Genomic DNA, 16,474 nt, shown 5'->3' with positions numbered 1-16,474 from the left:
TTTCGATCCTTAAAACGAAGAAACCGTGGCATTCGTTTCTATCACTACGACTGGCCTAGTTGGCAAAACGAGGGGCACGTCTCGGCCGCCCCTGTCCGTCGAAAGACAGTCCTCTCCGAGCGTCACTCATGCCAGCGATGCGTTTTAAAGAGATTGCTTCGAAAGGGGACTAGAATGAGATAGCTCACGGAGCATTCGCGAGGACAGCACAAAGAAAAGGAAAGAAAAGAAAAAAAACGAAACGAGATGGCGACGTACGTCGGACATTTCGTTGAAGAACAGTCTCCTTTCCATTGTTCACTTCGGCGCTTTTTATTTGGCCATTTTCGAGCGGTACAGTTTACTCTCTTCCGTTTTGATTGACTTCTTTCTATTTTTTATTTTCCTTGCTTGTTTTCGGTCGTCCTGTGCGGCCAGTCCGACAGAAGGAAAGGCACTTCATATCACTGCGTTCAAGATTTAACGAGCTCCCAGTCTGCGGAGTCCTTGGCCGCTCGTCATCTGAAGAGCAGTGCCGGACTTCTCTTACGTCTTCTTCTTTTTGTTTTTCCTTTTTTTTCTTTTTCGTGATCGAAACCCGGCCGCGGCGCTCGTAGAGCAAAACCGCGCCCCACTCTTCCGAAAATATCTCCGATAACAAGATGGGCGCCCCCTAGTAACGAAGCGATTTCATTATGCAAGCTGTCAAATGAAGCCCGCTGGGGCGCACTTTTTTTTCTTCATTTATTTTTATAGTGTCTCTCCGCCGCCGCGAGAACGTTCTTCCGTCATGCTGAAAGACGGAGCGCTGCTCGTCATCAGCGCCTTTCCTCCTCGGCCTCCTTTGCCGCTTTCCGCCTCACCCTTCTGGCCATGAAGAAGTAAGTAAGAAATAAAGAAAGAAAAGAGGGTGGAAAGAGGGCGAAAAAAAAGTAAATATTCGCATCGAGCGTACGCTCGGCAAAGCAGCCAAGAAGGAGCGGTTCGTTGGATTCGGGCGCCTTGATGACACCTCGACGTGCGCCCTGTGACGCGTCCGCGGGCTCGGCTATGTATAATGCGTCGCTGATAACCGGCTCATAAGTATAACCTTAAGGTGACCTAATCGGCGCGGGCTCAAGGTGCGCGCGCGGTGGATATTAGTGCCGCTATAGCTCCCCCCGGTCTCGCGCATTTGGCTCTGGTGTCACTTCACCGAACGAACGGGCAGGCACGAAACCTGTCTCTTTCTCTCTTTCGCTCACTCTCAGCACGGCGTTTAAGGTAGGTTCGCTCACTGCTCGCAGTTTGGCGGCATCTGCGGCGGGCATTTAGAATCATTCCGCGAATCTGCCGCACGATGCGGGCTCACTATGCTCGCCCAATTGCAGGCGCGCGTGAGCGCGTAACTTGGTGGTCGCTGCAGGCTTCCTGCTCCTCCTCCACTCTCGTTTTCTCTATCTCTCGCTTTCCGGCTTTCGAGTGAGGAGTTCTTTCTTCCGTCGTCGGCCTGCGCGGACTCTTGTGTTTCTCTGCGTTTGCTTCTCCGCTTTTTACACTTTGTTCTGGCCTGACCCCGTCGCGCTTTTTAGCTGTTGCCGCTGCTAAGAGGGGCGCTAACGAGGGCGCAGCAGTCGCCGTGCTCCCCTTTCCGCTCATTGGCTGCCTCTTCCGTCTTCGTGTTCTCCTCCGAGACAGCTGGACGACGGCGGGGCGGCGAGGGGAGAAAACGTCGTTTACGGATCAAATGAGTCATTAGCGCTGTTGGGAAACCTCGAGACGAATTAGGGAAGGACGGTCCCAAACAGCGTCAAGTACACGCGCGCGCCTCGCTGGAGCGGCGACGAACGGGAAAGGAAGGGGGGGGGGGGGGGGGGCCGAGAACTTCGAGGTTAAGGGAATATAAAGAAAGGAAGTCACGAAAGCATGGGAAGTCAGCGAAGCGGGAGTGAGATGAAAAAGAAAAGCAGCGGCAGAGACGCACAAAATACTCCGCCTGGAGCCGATCAGCGGTGGCGATCTTAATTTGCGTGTTTAGGAAACGACTCCTCAGAGAGGCGCATTAGCGCGGCGGCCTTTAATTACCGCCGTTGAAACAAGCGCGCGAGAAAAGTAGCCCGGCGTCAGAAAAAGAGGGGGAACGCGTAGCACGGCTCCCCCTTCTCTTCTTCGCGACGACAGCAGTGAGCGGAGGAAGACACAAAAATGGCCGGAAAAAAGGTCTCCCGTTTCAATTGGTAATTCGTCTTCATTTCCCGGCCATAGGCAACGACCGGCACGCGTATTGTATTCCCGATCCGCGGAGGCGGGCGGCATGCATTATTAGGGTGAAGCTCGTTAGGCCATCGGGACTGCCGTTTGCGTACAGCGTACGCGACACGCTCCCGCCGAAGGCCGCCGCGGTTTCTATTATTTTGCGCTTCCCGCGGGCTCATTGGTGGCGGTAGTGGTGTTGCTTCCTTCGCCCGTCGATCCATTCCACTCCACCACCATCGTAACGGAGAAGGCTGAGGCGGGGGACGAGGGGAGGGGGGGGGGGGAAATCGGTCGAAAAGCGAAGCCGTGCTCTTGGACGACCTCCGGGATTTAGTTCGCGAGCTGGTTTCGGCCGAGTCGGATCCCGCGTTGCCGGCGGTAGCACAACTGCAGCGCCGTTGCCTGTTACCTGGGGCGGCGGCGCCGCCTTTCGGCTAATTGAGCTCCGCGCGGTGCCCCGGGAGAGCGGATTCGACAAGCTGCGCGCGCAGCTTCCCGCCGTTCTGCCTGGCCTCGGTAGTTCTTTCACGCATGCGGCAGACGGGATCGGCTCCCGAAACGAGTAATCCGGCGGCGCTCGGAAACTTTTCCCGTGGACTTCGGAGGTAGCTTTCTGTGAGCTTTTTTTTTTTTTTGCTTCTTCTTGTCAGGTGCGTCGTCGTGGGTGTTGCTGAGGGGCGCTCGAGACTGAAAGATGCAGTGGCGGATTGCATTGAGATCGGTAAAGCAGGTGTCAAAGATGTATTGCGGGGGGGTCTCATTATGGACGTTGCTTCCGTTTCCGTGCCGATACGCATCATCCTCTACTCCGCGGTTGTTCGCCGCGTGCCTACAGCTGCTGGACGCACTTAACATGACGCGATTCTTGCTTCGGTGTATGTTACGGGGCGATTTGGGTGATTGCGCAACAAATGAGGCAAGGAGGCGAAAAGGGGACGCGTACCGAATTCTCACCATGACAGTCTAAACAGAAAGGAGTAAAAAAGCACTCCCTTTCATCAAAGGGAGTTCGCTGGAGGACAGCTTACTCCCTTTTTTTACTCCCATATAAGCGCATTCATGTCTGGAGTGAGGTCTACGATTTGAGTGCGTTTGTTAAATGAGCAGGTTCAAACAGATGTGAAGATGGAGAGAAAAAAAAAGAGCTTTCCTCTTCCGCTGTATTTAAACGCACTCACGCAGTAAATGCGTTCAGTATAGTCTGCGCTTGTGGGTGCGGGACGCCTTCCCCCCCCCCCCCCCCCCCCCCACCCCCCCCCCCCTTGTCTTGTCTGTCTCGCTGCTTTTCTTCTGAATCGCTTTTTTTCTTTGGCGCATTGTTTTCCGCGCATAACGGTGCTGGTTTCCTTCGGGCGTCGTCTTGGTCGTGCTGAATTAAAACCGGTCTCTATATCTTCTTTCCTGCGTAACGTCGCTTTTGACGCGTGCGTGTAAAAAGCGTTTTTGCGTATGGCTGCTGTCTACATCGCTGACGTCAGATCGAGGCAAACGGTCCTACTTAACGCTCTATGTCTTATACACATGCAGTATATGATCATAGGCCATGTACTAGCAGGCGCTGAGACGCCCCAATTATAATGGACTGATTGTGCAAAGTGTCGATTTTTACTGGTCTTGTATCGCTGTCGATCTCCTTTTTGACGCTGCCGTTGCCGACGTGCTCCCACAGCGATCAATGGAGAAACGAGACAGGCGAATATTTATTTATTTATTTATTTATTTATTTATTTATTTATTTATTTATTTATTTATTTATTTATTTATTTATTTATTTATCTATTTATTTATTTATTTATTTATTTATTTATTTATACTGTAAGCCTTCACAGGCCTATACACGAGTGGGTACAAAATCATAATTGTACAGACAATTTATAATACATCCTAGAGAAAACAAAAATAGAGTAACAAGGAACATTGAGCATTATAAAGCTATTTCGGAAAAGACCTACGAGTACTTGTACATGAAACACATTCAGCGAATTGGCGTTTTGCAGCCAATAATTATAAATGCAGCTGCTCACAATTTAAGGGAAACGGACAACTGCTGGCAGCATGAAGCCAAATTTGGTAACTTTTTGCGCAGCTCACGTGCCGTACAGATTTTAACCATTTTAGCTGGCGCAAAAGACTCGGGCGCACGAGAAGAGGGCAGAAAAGCGAAGAGGTGACCTAGTTGGTGCATTATTTTGAAAGCAAACAGAAAAAAAAAACTGCGCTCCGACAAGAGACGACAAAGGAGGACAGTATACACGCTAGCCTTGCCACTCTGCTATAGTCTTCTATAGACTGGCCTCGGAAGTCGACCGACCAACTTTAGCCGAGCTGAACTCTTCAGCAGATCCAGCCCTCTTGCTTCCTGGCGGAGACGTTCGTGCTACTTTTCCTCATAAAGCGACGCTCGCGCGCGAGACTGCTGCACGCGGGCGCCTGACTGATCATTAGCAGCGTCGTTTCTTTTCCCTGCGTTTCTCCGCTTTTTCTAACGCGCGGGACTTCCACAAGAGTGTGTTGTGCCGGGACGGCGTTTTAAAAACAAGCAGTCAGCTATATGCGCGCGAAATCCTGGGAGCTTTCGTATAGCACGTCGGCCCCGAGCGTGGCGCGCTTGCAGGCAACACGTGCGAGAGTTTTGGCCCGCCTTCGTGTCGGCTCCTCGCACTATCGCGCCCACGGCGCCCCCCGCTGCCTGAAGTGATTCATCATTCTCTAATGGCGGTTCAGCCCCTGTTTAGCTGAATTGTGACGTGCGCCTGTGTCCCCGCTTTTCTCTTGTATTTTTCTTTAGGTTTTTTTCTCTCCTTCTATATTTTCAAACGCCTGGGTAACAGCATAAAAATTCGCAGTCGATGCTCTGCACTCGCGGCGCTTATTTCCGGCAGCTTGTGCCGGTTCTTCCTATGCAGATTTATGCTGTTCTCCAGGATAAACACGCACTTGTTATGCCACGCGGCACCATTCTTTTCTTGTTTAATTTTTTCTCTATGCCTTTGCGATGGGGAGCTAATTCTAGCTTCACTCTGCGCGATACTTGGACGTTCGTTTTCTTAAATATTGCCGGAAAAAATTAGTCGCAGACATTTTGCCCAGCAGGTTCAGGCCATCAATAAGATTTTGGCGTGCTTTTTAGTTTCTTGGTCTCATCTGCAACCGACGGGCTTCTAGGTTTGACGCCTCGTATGTACGATACATATGTAAAAGTATTGGAAAATATCTGTGGCGGGTTTGCAGCCGCGATAATCCACCGTAACGAAAGTAATAAAATCCCAACAAGGAAGGGTGTCATGCAGGGAGACACGATCTGTCCAGAACTCTTCCTCGCGTGTTTGCAGGAGGTATTCAGAGATTTCGGCTGGATACGCAGGTGCTCTCTCAGACGACAGCTTACCAGTGTCCCTGAAGAGAAAAACATACAACATTTTGTATCTTGCCGGTACTCACCAATGGGGCAAAAACGTGGAGGCTAAAGAAAATGGTTTAACCTAAATTGACGGCAACGCAACGAGCTGTGGGGAGGAAAACGACTGGTGTAACGTTAAGAGACAGCAAGAGAGCAGAGTGGCTCCAGGAACAAGCGCGAATTAATCATATCCTTGTCGTAATAAAGGAGAGATGGGCATAAGCAAGGCATGCAATGCGAAGGCAAAAAAACCGATGGTCCTTAAGCGTAACGGACTGGATTCCAAGAGAAAGTCAGGTGGGCGGATGAGGTTGGGTAGTTTGCGGGGATAAGCTGGCCGCGGCTGGCACAGTACCAGGTTAATATGTGGGAGAGTCCGTTGTTCTTTAGTGGGCGTATTTAGCCTGATGATAATCATGACAATGTTGTTGATAATGTGCATACGCTGTGTGTCAATTTTTTCCGGTGCTTTTCGCTTCCCGCACGACATTCAGTGGAGGAGCTGTTCTCTGGTACTCACGTGTCGTCTGCCTCGCCCTCTCTCTCTCCTCCCCGTTGTCTCCCACTGTTGCAGGATGACCGCGTGAACCGTGAAGGCTGAACACTCTTTCTCACTCTCTTTCTTCCCTCACCTCAACGCTGGTTCCCTCGTGCTACGTCACTTTCTACGCTGCCGCTGAGGTGAGTATGCCGCCCTTTGGCTGTCCGCCGTGCGCGCAGCTCGACGCGTCCACCTCCCATTGGCAAGCCTTTGCACTACTCGCCAATCCACGGGGTCGCTCCGTTGCGACTTGGGGAAAACGCCGTTATTCCCCCTGTTGAAGTTGCGATCTTGCGGGACTACTGTATATTGGCGACTTCGGAGGCGAGGTAAAACTTCGACGCGACGATTGCAGAGTCGTCCAAACGACATCCGTGCACCTGGGTTCTCGTGCAGAGCGTGAGAGAGCAGAGCCGAAGGGGGAAAAAAAAGCGCGCGAAACTTTGATTGAAGCACCGCCTGTTACGCACTGATGGAATTTCGCTGGATTCTGGAAAACGTCTTTTTTTCTGCCGCCATCTATCCTCGTGTGAGCTACCACTTTCCATGCCAGTGACGTTGGCGACCGAATTCGCGTTGCGCCGCGCGATTACCGGAAAACGCTGTACGCAGGGGGGCCGAGGCCGTCGCGGGCTCAGTGTGAGTGTGCACCCTTATGCACGGTCGAAGATTGGGAAACGCGCGGGTCCGATCGGGGCCTCGCATTGCGGCGGCCGCTCGGGAATCGTGCTGCGTCCGTGACAAAACCCTCGCAGCTGCAGCCGCAGCGCTCCGTCGTATACATGCATGCCCCGTTCGTGCGCGAACGGTGAAAAGGTCACGCCCGCTCGCGGTAATTCTGCGAACTCGCGCCACCCACGCTGTGGCCGGCGCGCAGGGAAAAAACGGCGGAGTGCCGTTTCCATGGCGACGGCCTTCGGTCGTCCGCTTGGCGGTCTATTTGATAGTGCGTCACGCTGACGTTCAGGCATTGGGTAGTGCGCGTGTCCGTGTTCGTTCAGGCGGTGACTGTGGGTCTGTTTGACAAAGAAGGACAAAAAAAAAAGGGAGGTGTCGGCAGCAGAAATTGGTGCATTCAAGTCGGGCATCTGAACGGCTGCCGACGGAAATAAAAGGGATGGAGTGATGGCCAAGATGAGACATGCAGACGGTGGGGAGAAGAAAGAAGTGCTGGTTATTTACCTACTATGCACAGCAATGCATATGCACGAACACAAACGGGCTTAGGTAGAGAGTAATTTACACGTAAAGGTGTCCTATTATTGCCCCATGGACACGAGTTCACTGCAAGCCGTCACTGCCTACCACGACTGTGCGCCAGCGCTACGTGTCTACCGTGTATGCTTGGTTTATAAGCTATTGAATCTGTTCCTGAAGCCCATAATTAAGGTTTAGTAATTAGTCTTCTTTAATTAATTAATTTTGGTGAACGAAAGAAATGGTACAGACTGGGCCGCGCGGCACTCAACTTCCGTCAGTTTATTTCACTAGGGCTAGGACACTCCGTCTTATTACCTAAAGCTTAGTTGCCTTCAGCTGGGGCACCCGGTATATACATACAGTTCGTCACGGCTGCCCGAAATTGTAAAAAGCAGTTATTTCTGACACACTTGGAGAGATGACCTTTGTTTACGTCTTCGTTTTCCTTTTGTCTTTTCGTTTCGCGGTGGTCGGTGAGCGCGAGGCTCCGGAATTGTTTGCGATAGACTCTTTAAAGCGTAGTCACTCGCGCGCTGTAGTTTCTCGTCGCGTGGGCAGTCTCATGTGTATAGGCACGCAGTCTGACTTCCATTGCGACATTTTTCACCCTTCCTCCTCTCCATCACCCTCCTTTCTTTTTGTTTCTTCGACTTATAAGCAAGAGAGTAGCCAGGAAAAGTTGGAACGCATTTCCGCGAAGTCGTGTTTGCCTTCCGGACCTTTTTTTGTGGGCGGAACTTGAATCAGTGATCTCCCGTCGTCCTCTCCAACAGTGCTCGTCCACAAACGTAGTCGTGTCCTCGACGTTTTGCGATGATTTAAAAATGCGAAAGAAAAAGTTACAGGGACACCTAATCCCTTTAAGTATCGGCAGTGCGATAGCTTCAGCAGCGGTTGATACTATTCCGGAAATGACGTCAGTTCCCTACAACCAACCTGCAGCGCATTTTGGCCCATTTAAAAAAAAGAACAGAACAAAGAAGGGCCCTAAAAGCATTGCAGTACTAAAAAACGGGAGCTACTTGAGAACAACATCGCAGTTCGCTGCGTTTGTCGGGGAAAAAAAAAAGCGTAATTAGAGCCGCGCGGGGAGCTCTCGCAGTGGCTTTCGCTTTGGCGGCAAAAGGTAGGTCTGGAAGCAAGAAACCAAAACGAGAACGGGGCGCTGGCGCGCAAGAAGTGGGGAGGAGACAGCATCCCCGATCCGATTAGCGCGAACGTTATTACGCGGCCGTCGCGTAGCAATGCTGCATTAGATCTTGCCTCTGTTGCGCGAAGCGTAGTCCCATCTCTCCCACCGCACACACAGGCACTTGCCATAGTTTTCTCTTGCTCTATTTACTCCCCTTCCTCTTCCTTTTGTTGCTACTTCATGTTTCACTTCTTTTATTGTGTGCAATATTAACAGTTCCTTTTGTTTGTACGTTGTTTTCATTCGTCCATCGCCGGCGAAACTCTGGGAAAACGTTCGCGTAGTTCGCGTAAGTGCGGCAACCTGCGGCTCTCTCCATATGGCAGCGGCGAAAACCTGCTGCGCAACTAATTCCTGCTTTTCCTCCTCTCTTGGGGATGATCCGACTCTCCCGCAGATCGAGCGTTCTTTCCTGGCTAACTACTGAGAACTCCGTTTCGTTTTTTTTTCTTTTGTTTTTCCTGTAGACTGTCTTGGTGCTGCGGTTCGCAGCAGGGCCACAGAACGGCGCTCAAACTTCTCTCTCGCTCCTATCTCGGCTCGCAACAACACCCCGAGAGATAAGACCGCGGAACCTGCTGATGCGGCCGTATCTTTGCGAATTTATAGGGGCGAGACGCGGCGTATTTCTCGCTGGCCGTTCTCCCTGCGAGCCGCTCGGCCTGAGGCGGCGGCAGCAGCAGCAGAAGCAGGCAGTCCGGCCTTCTTCCGCGCCATTGCGGTTTTCGTTAATAATTAACGCGCCCTCAAGAAAGCGGGCGCGTGCGGAACGGTGAGAGTTAAATAATGCGAGTAAGGCAATCTCGTTTTCTCGTCGAGCGGACGGCCGCGGAGAAAAAAAAAAGAAGGAAGGCGGAGGGAAGAGACGCTTTGAAGGCGGGAAAGTGTAGGGGGTTGTTACGGAGGGCGCTCGAGACAGCGAAAAGTGTGAGCGGAAACAAATATAACACGTCCGGATGCCTCGGCGTGATACGGGCTGGCGAGCATGTATCCGGGTGCCGCTCGAACGGCCTTCTCTTCCCTGGCTTAGGAGAGGGTGCGGCGCGCCCTAATAACTTGCCGCCCGACCGGACCGCAGTGCGGTGCTCGTTGTGAGGAACGCGGCGGACGGATTAAGGCGCGAGGAGAAATTAAAAAGCGCTCCGAGAAAAGGGATACGTTGCAAGAAGAAAGAAAAAAAAGATAATTGCACTTGGAAGTGGAATCGGGGATACAAAACCCTCGCTCGCCGCCGCAGTCGCCCAGCGCTGAAAGTCGTTCGCCGGCTGCGTTCTGCGAAATCGCGCGCGCGCAGCGCGTCCGCCGGTTCTTAAATTATTGCGACGCTTCAGCGGCGTAGATCGCAAAGTTATTATTGCCGTTCTCTCCGGGCTTTCCCTAACAATGGAGCGCTTCTATCCTCGACATTTCAGTTTTTTTTTTTTCTGGCTACCTTCCGCCGCTTTCTGTCTCCTATATTCACCGCGTGTCGTTCTTTGTTTTTTTTTCTACTATGACTGTCGCCCGCGCTGTTCTTGCTTCTATCTCTCTCTCTCTTCCCTCCGTATACCTTTGAATCCTAGGTCCCGGCTCTGCGCTGTAGCTCCTTTCTGCCGCGCTTGCTGGGAGGCAACGAGGAAGTGAGAGCGAGATTGTGCGAGAAAGCCGCCGGGGCTGTAAAACGCTTATTATTAGCTATTACCGTCATTTTTGCGGAGTGCGCTCGCGCGGGGACGCTTTAGCTAATGCGCACTGGCTTGTGTTCGTTCGTGCGTACATAAGCGGCCGCGCGCGTGCGCACCGCAGAGGCGAAGTGATGGGTGCGCGCTTTTTCGCCCTCGCGCTCCGTCCCGTGGCGCCACCCTCAACTTTCATTATTGCGCCGCGGCTAGGTGTTCCAGGAGTCGCTACAGCGCTGCTGCTTCCATCTTTCCTCCTCCTCCTCTCTCTCTCTCTGTACTCTGGCGCGGTTGTTTTCTGTCTCGCCTCCGTTCTTGTCTCTATTCTCTATGCAGGCTCGCCTCTTGCTGTTTCGCGCTTCCTTTTTTATGAGACACCTGCCGGGATGTCGTATTTTCGTTTTCTTTCTTTTTTTTCGCCTCTTCTTTTTTGCTTTTTCGTCGGCTCGGCGTGTTTCTCGGCTGTAAAGTCGTGGCCGGCTGCGGCACGCGTGTGTTTAGGCCGGCGGTGGCGTTGACGATGATTACTTTTTACGAGTGAGCGCTCTAATACAATCCGCCGCCCGCCCGCGCGCGCCTCTCTCTGTCTTCCTTCCTGTCCTTCTCGGTCTCAGGCTCATATGTCGTAAAAGGGGAGTCGTCCTCTTCCTTCTCCTCTCCTCTACCTGTGCTCCTCCTCCTCCTCCACAACCGCCATTCCCGGCAAAGGCACCGCCACTGCTTCGGCGATACACACTTCATACACCGCCTTTGGTGTATACCCCTACACGTATCCGTGTGTGTATACACATATACGGGCTAGGCCAAAAACTATATTCCGCCCTGCCCTCCGCCGCTTTATTTTTCTTTGTCTCCTTCTCTGCGGTGGCCGGCGGGAAATCTGCGGCCGGGCCCGCGGCGAGTGGAGCAGCGCCCGAGGATTTGCAGCACCCCCTTCTTTCTTTGTCTCGCTCTTGCATTCTTACTACCCTCTTTTCTTTCCTTCTGTACCTTGCCGCACCTTTTCCTGGCGCGCTCGCTTTATAATCTCGTTTTCGAAAATTGCAGGCGCGCCGCTGCTCTACTTTTCCCTTCGCCCTCCGTTCCTTGCATTTTACGGCCGTTTGTTTCGCGCAGCGCCGCGAACAATGCCGGCGGTGCGTGCGTGTGTCGTCGGCCCGTCGTTTTTAAGCTCGCCGGCGGCAGATAAAGGCCCCGCGCGCGCGCTTTCATTGCCGCCTCCGTAAATGCGGCCCATAACTCGTGCCGCCGTGCGGACGACATTGATGTGGCGAAAATCCAGTCGGGCACGCTATCGCGGCCGTATATTTTGCGTTCTTCATTACCTCTTGTAATATGTCCATGAGCGCAAATGGGTCCGGCTGAATTCGCTGTCGTCGTTTCCATTTCTCTCTCTCCTTCTTTTTGTCTTTTTTGTCTAATTGCGTCCGCGATAACCCGGCGAAGCTGCCCATCATCGCGCTCATAAAGCTTCGCTTCCACCGCTGTGTATGTGACGAAGCAGACGATGGTTTCCGTGTGGGTCTGAAGGCTGCTGATTGGTTGGGGAGCATAGTACTTTTCCGTGTAGTCATAATAGCACACTTACGGTAGTTTCCAAAGCTTCTGTCAGCTGGAAGTGCTGTTGTCCGCGTCAGTCGTTAAGAGAGGCGGAAGAGAACACCGGCGGGCCACGTGTACTGCGAGCTTGTTCGCGTTTCATTTGACGCTAACTGGCGCGCGCGAAACGAAGATTACAGTAATAATAGGTACTGGAAAGGAAGTATACGAAGTGCGCATTAAAGCTTCTGCGCGGCAGTCTTCGGGGCGTAGAAGTGAAAATTAAGTGCGCGCTATTATTCAGTCTCCGCCAACTAAGATCTGCCCGTTTTGCTTTTCTAGCGCATGGTAGTTGCCGTGTTCGCGTTTCCCTCAACGCTGGCGGTACGCGTGCACCGAGCGAAGCAGCACACAAACTGTGTAGCGTAACGTGCTAGTGTTTACGTCCCGAACACGGTGGCACCGAAGCAGTGCAGCGGGTTAGTGTCGCATTCCCTGGCACGAGCCGACGCCTCCGTACACGAGGCTGCTGTCGCAGTTTCACACGCGATGAGAACGCTGCAGGGTCGGTTATGCATCTTGCCTCGCTCTCTTGCTTCATATGCGTGTAACTAGGATTAATTAATTAATTGGTTTTGGGGTGAAAGGAAATGGCGCAGTATCTGTCTCATATATCGTTGGACACCTGAACCGCGCCGTAAGAGAAGGGATAAAGGAGGGAGTGAAAGAAGAAAGGAAGAGAGAGGTGCCGTAGTGGAGGGCTCCGGAATAATTTCGACCACCTGGGGATCTTTAACGTGCACTGACATCGCACAGCACACAGGCGCCTTAGCGTTTCTCCTCCATGAAAACGCAGCCGCCGCGGTCGAGTTCGAACGCGGGAACTCCGGATCAGTAGTCGAGCGCCCTAACCACTGAGCCACCGCGCCGAGGCTGTAACTAGGATAGCCGTGCGAGCTTTTTACGCCGTTGGAATTGGTCCATGTCAGCTCTTGACCGGCCGCCAGTGACACTGCTGAATGGAAGTGGTGTGTTGAAAACCGTTCTGTACCGCCATCCCTCCCCCTTCTACTTATTTTGTGGTTAGAAAGGGTGGATCTCCCTGCGCGGGTACGCTGAAGGCCACTGATTCGTCATTGTTCGTTTTCTGGTGTCATGATTTGGATAGTCATTGGTTGCATTTATTTCCTGTGGTCAAATTGTCTGAAGCAATCTTCACTTCTCCCTCTCTCTCCCTTTATTTTTTTTTTCCTTTTCGCAAACGTGCCTCTCGCTTTCAATAACGTGTTCAGTTACAGAAGTTTCTGTAGTGATTTAGACTTATGTTTCTTTTTTTTTTATTTGTCACAATTTAGCATCAGTTGCCATGGCTAATCATAGCAAAAAAATCTAGTATGCAGAAAAATTAGTAGAGCTAAGCTTACTGCCTGAGCGCGTTATTCCGCGAAAGCTGGTTGGAATTAGCGGCGCTTCCGACAGGTAAGGTCGGTCTGGCGCATGCATGCAAAGAGTACGGTAGAGCCGGCAGATGTATACTTACAAACATTTTATGCACGCGACGAGCCAGCCTGGCACACAAATACCTACTTGGCTTCGCTTTTTCAATTTCGCGCAGCACGTTTAGCTACTTGGCTTCGCCTCTCTTTTCGAGCATGCTTAGCTACCTGGCTCTAGGCCTGTTTGTTTCGAGCACGTGTAGGTACTTGGCTTAGCCTCTGTTACGAACGCGTTTGGCCGCTGGGCTTCGCCGCTTTATGAGCCGCCACAACCGCTAGCGGTGCGGTCTTGCACGTTCATCTCAAATATATCAACACACTTTCGACTTCCCCGTCGGAATGGCCTGCATGGCGAATCTACGAGCATCCCACGGCGCACATTTTTCGCGACATTGAACTCCGCAGATGCTTCTTTCGAGGCTTTGGAAATGGCGCAGTAACTGTCTCATATCATAGCTGGCGTGGCGAGGACGACAAGGAGGAAAGGAGAGACGCAGAACATCGGCGGGGGTTGGGAAATAGGGGGGGGGGGGGGGGGGGAGAGGCAGGGAGGTGAGAGTGAAAGACGGAAGAAAGAAAGAGGTGCCACGGCTTTCTGAGGCTTCGGCGGAGCCCTCCACAGCGGCACCTCTTTCTCCCTTCATTCTTTCAGTCCCTCCTTTATCCTTTACCTCACGGCGCTATTCTGCGTCTTTTGAGAGCGTTATGGCTGAGTCCGACTGACGTTCTTAGCAGTGCAATATCGCGTAAGCTGTTCTCCGTGTATCCGCCTTCGCAACGTCATTATTATAAGTGACATTAAACTTAGGCGTAGTAGGAAAATCTAACTTCGGAGATAGCGTGAACGAACACTCAGAACGAACGGCGAGCAACACATTTTGAAACTCGTTTAAGCAGCATCTCGCACACGTAGCGGTTACTAGAGGAAAGCCCCGAGGCTTTGGACGCCCGCCGCTCTAGGGAAGGTGCTTGCAAATGATGGTGTTTGCTAGTTTGGCAGCATATTACCATTGGGCTCCGCTTGCCACGGTGGCTCAGTGGTCAGGGCGCCCGGCTACTGAGTTGTAGTACCCGGGTTCGAACCCGATTGCAGCGGCCGCGTTTTGATGGACGCGGAAGGCGCTCGTGTGTTTTCAATCTTTCCAGTCGACGGAAGGAAATGAACGGCGCAGTAACTGGCTCGCTTCACGGTCGGCACCTCAACCTCAGAAGCGTTACGCATTGCGCTTAATGCTGCCGTGACGCGTTACGCTTAACGCGTTGTGCCCCCTAAATGGCTTATACAAAGCTCATACAGCTTCCGCTGTAAAAGTGGGAGCTGTAAGGCCCGAAAGACTAAGGATTGCACTCGAGGGAGCGAAGCTGCATTTAGTAACGCTGCCACTGTTAGGGTCTCAGCGTTACACAATCCTTTCTGCTTTTAGATGCCGTGCTCGCAAAAAAAAAAGAGGAAGAAAATAGAGACAAGGAAACTCCTTGCAAACTTTTTTTTTATTCCGCATGCTCAACCTGCTCTTTTTATTCGTCGCTTTGGCACGCACTCGGCACGCGAATGCGTCCGCGCGGCGAGGGGTGGCGCTGCGGTAGTACAGGGTGCACACACGAGGGAGCAGCAGCAGTGGGGTGGTATGTGCGTGCGGACTACAATGGGATCTCTCGAGTGGCACAAACAGGGACCCGGACAGAGAAAGATGAGAGGTGGGCCCGGCCAGGTCGTCCGGGGTGGCTAAAACCGTCGTTGGCAGTGCCAGGGCGCGACTTGTGCTGAACAAGGCTGGCCGCGAACCTGCGCGGCGCGCGCGTGTGTGTGTATACCTTTCCGCGTGCGCGCTCTCGCTGGCTTGCCTCGCTAAGCGCCAGCTCCGAGCTCTGGAGTTCCGACCTTTTGCCGTTGTTTAACGCTGTTTACCTTACCGCAGCTCGTTTTAATTGGCGGTGCCGTGCGCAGGACTGCTTATCTTTGCCGTTCTTTGTTTTGCTAGTTCTTTTTTTTTCTCTCCCTGGTGGCTCTACAGTTTCAGCTATTCTCGTTGCTCATTATATCGCAGTGCTCGCGGCTGCTCGGCCCCTCCTTCCCATGACGTCGTTGCAAACTCTTTTCTGGAGCGTGGCTTGTGAGGTTGTCGGCTAATTGTTGCGGTCGCCTCGTCTCCCTACGGGACTAGTATCTCCTCTCGCAAAGTCTTCTGTCCCGTGTTTATGTTGTGCTTGAGTCGGTACGCCGGCTGCTAGATTCGGCTTTTGCAACTGAAGTATCTCGTAATGCCTTCTACAAAGTTCTGCCCTGGTTGAGGTCCTGCGACGGTGGTAAGTGAGAGCTCCTTCTATTTGCTTACACTGGTACTGCGCGAGCGTGGCGCTCATGGTTTGTCGCGTGCGATGTGCTGACTATGTCGGCGTCACTACTTTTTCCGGCTGCAGGCATAACGAGCTTGGTATTTATTTAGTATTTGCGATGGCGAGCACTTGCTATCGCTTGCGTGCGGGCTCTCATGAGGTGTTTCGCCTCCTCAACTCTTCCGAGCGCTGGTGGGCTGTCGTGTCGTACTCGGGCTGCTGCTATTCGGTTCCGTTATAGCTTATGCGCATTTCGACGCCTTCTAAAGTTAACTGAAGACCACGAATGGGCATAGTTCCGAATCGTAATCCGCGGTAAAACTGTTAAGGCAAAGTTAGGTAGTTTTAGTGGAACGTGTACAAAACGTCTCTTGCAAGCATCAAGAAATTGCTGATCGGGGAGGGCTTACGCGCACAACAAGGAGTACAGCAGTGATTGTGCTCACTGTTAACATGCCAACGTGTACTCCGTCGTTAGGGGCCTCCAGCAACTAGCGAGTTTTAACTTACCGCGTACGCAGTCTTCTGTGCATTCGGTCGTCTTCGCAGAAAAACGATTTGAGAAGAAAGCAGGAAATTTGGGGCCGTAGTTTCAGGGGCAAGGGACGAACACGAATAATGAGTACATTGCTTTCTGTTCTTGTTTTTTGCTTGTAGGTAAGAGGTTTGATGGGGAAAAAACGGGGTGGGGTGGAGGGGCGTGTCGACGACAGGCGTTATTGCATTCGAACACTTCGATTAGGATCCCTACAATGGGCTATTTTGTGCTGCGCAGAAGTTGTAAATATGAAGTTATCTTTCGTCGAAGATCGCGAAGACTTCTAGCTTGGGTGGTTAGTGAAAGAAAGAGTGTGCAGTTATAGTAAGGACCAAACCTGCTTTCTATTCAGACTCGGA

General features: G+C 52.2%; 1 protein-coding gene across 45 annotated transcripts in view; it reads left to right on the top strand.

Annotated features, from left to right (window-relative positions):
* The window catches only part of mub (poly(rC)-binding protein mub), a 385,362-nt gene that overhangs the window by 281,987 nt on the left and 86,901 nt on the right, over positions 1 to 16,474 (top strand). For 29 of the 45 annotated variants that reach the window (XM_077627374.1, XM_077627368.1, XM_077627371.1 and 26 more), the window contains one exon: positions 6,189 to 6,295. The exons of the other annotated variants lie outside the window; for them this stretch is intronic. The gene's annotated coding sequence lies outside the window, so the exon portion shown is untranslated. The remainder of the gene's footprint in view (positions 1 to 6,188; positions 6,296 to 16,474) is intronic. 45 annotated transcript variants of the gene reach the window in all.

The sequence above is a fragment of the Amblyomma americanum genome, chromosome 6 (genome assembly GCF_052857255.1).
Source record: "Amblyomma americanum isolate KBUSLIRL-KWMA chromosome 6, ASM5285725v1, whole genome shotgun sequence".
In the NCBI taxonomy this organism is placed as follows: domain Eukaryota; kingdom Metazoa; phylum Arthropoda; class Arachnida; order Ixodida; family Ixodidae; genus Amblyomma; species Amblyomma americanum.
The sequence above is the reverse complement of the archived record's forward strand: the minus strand, read 5'-3'. Positions and strand labels throughout refer to the sequence as shown.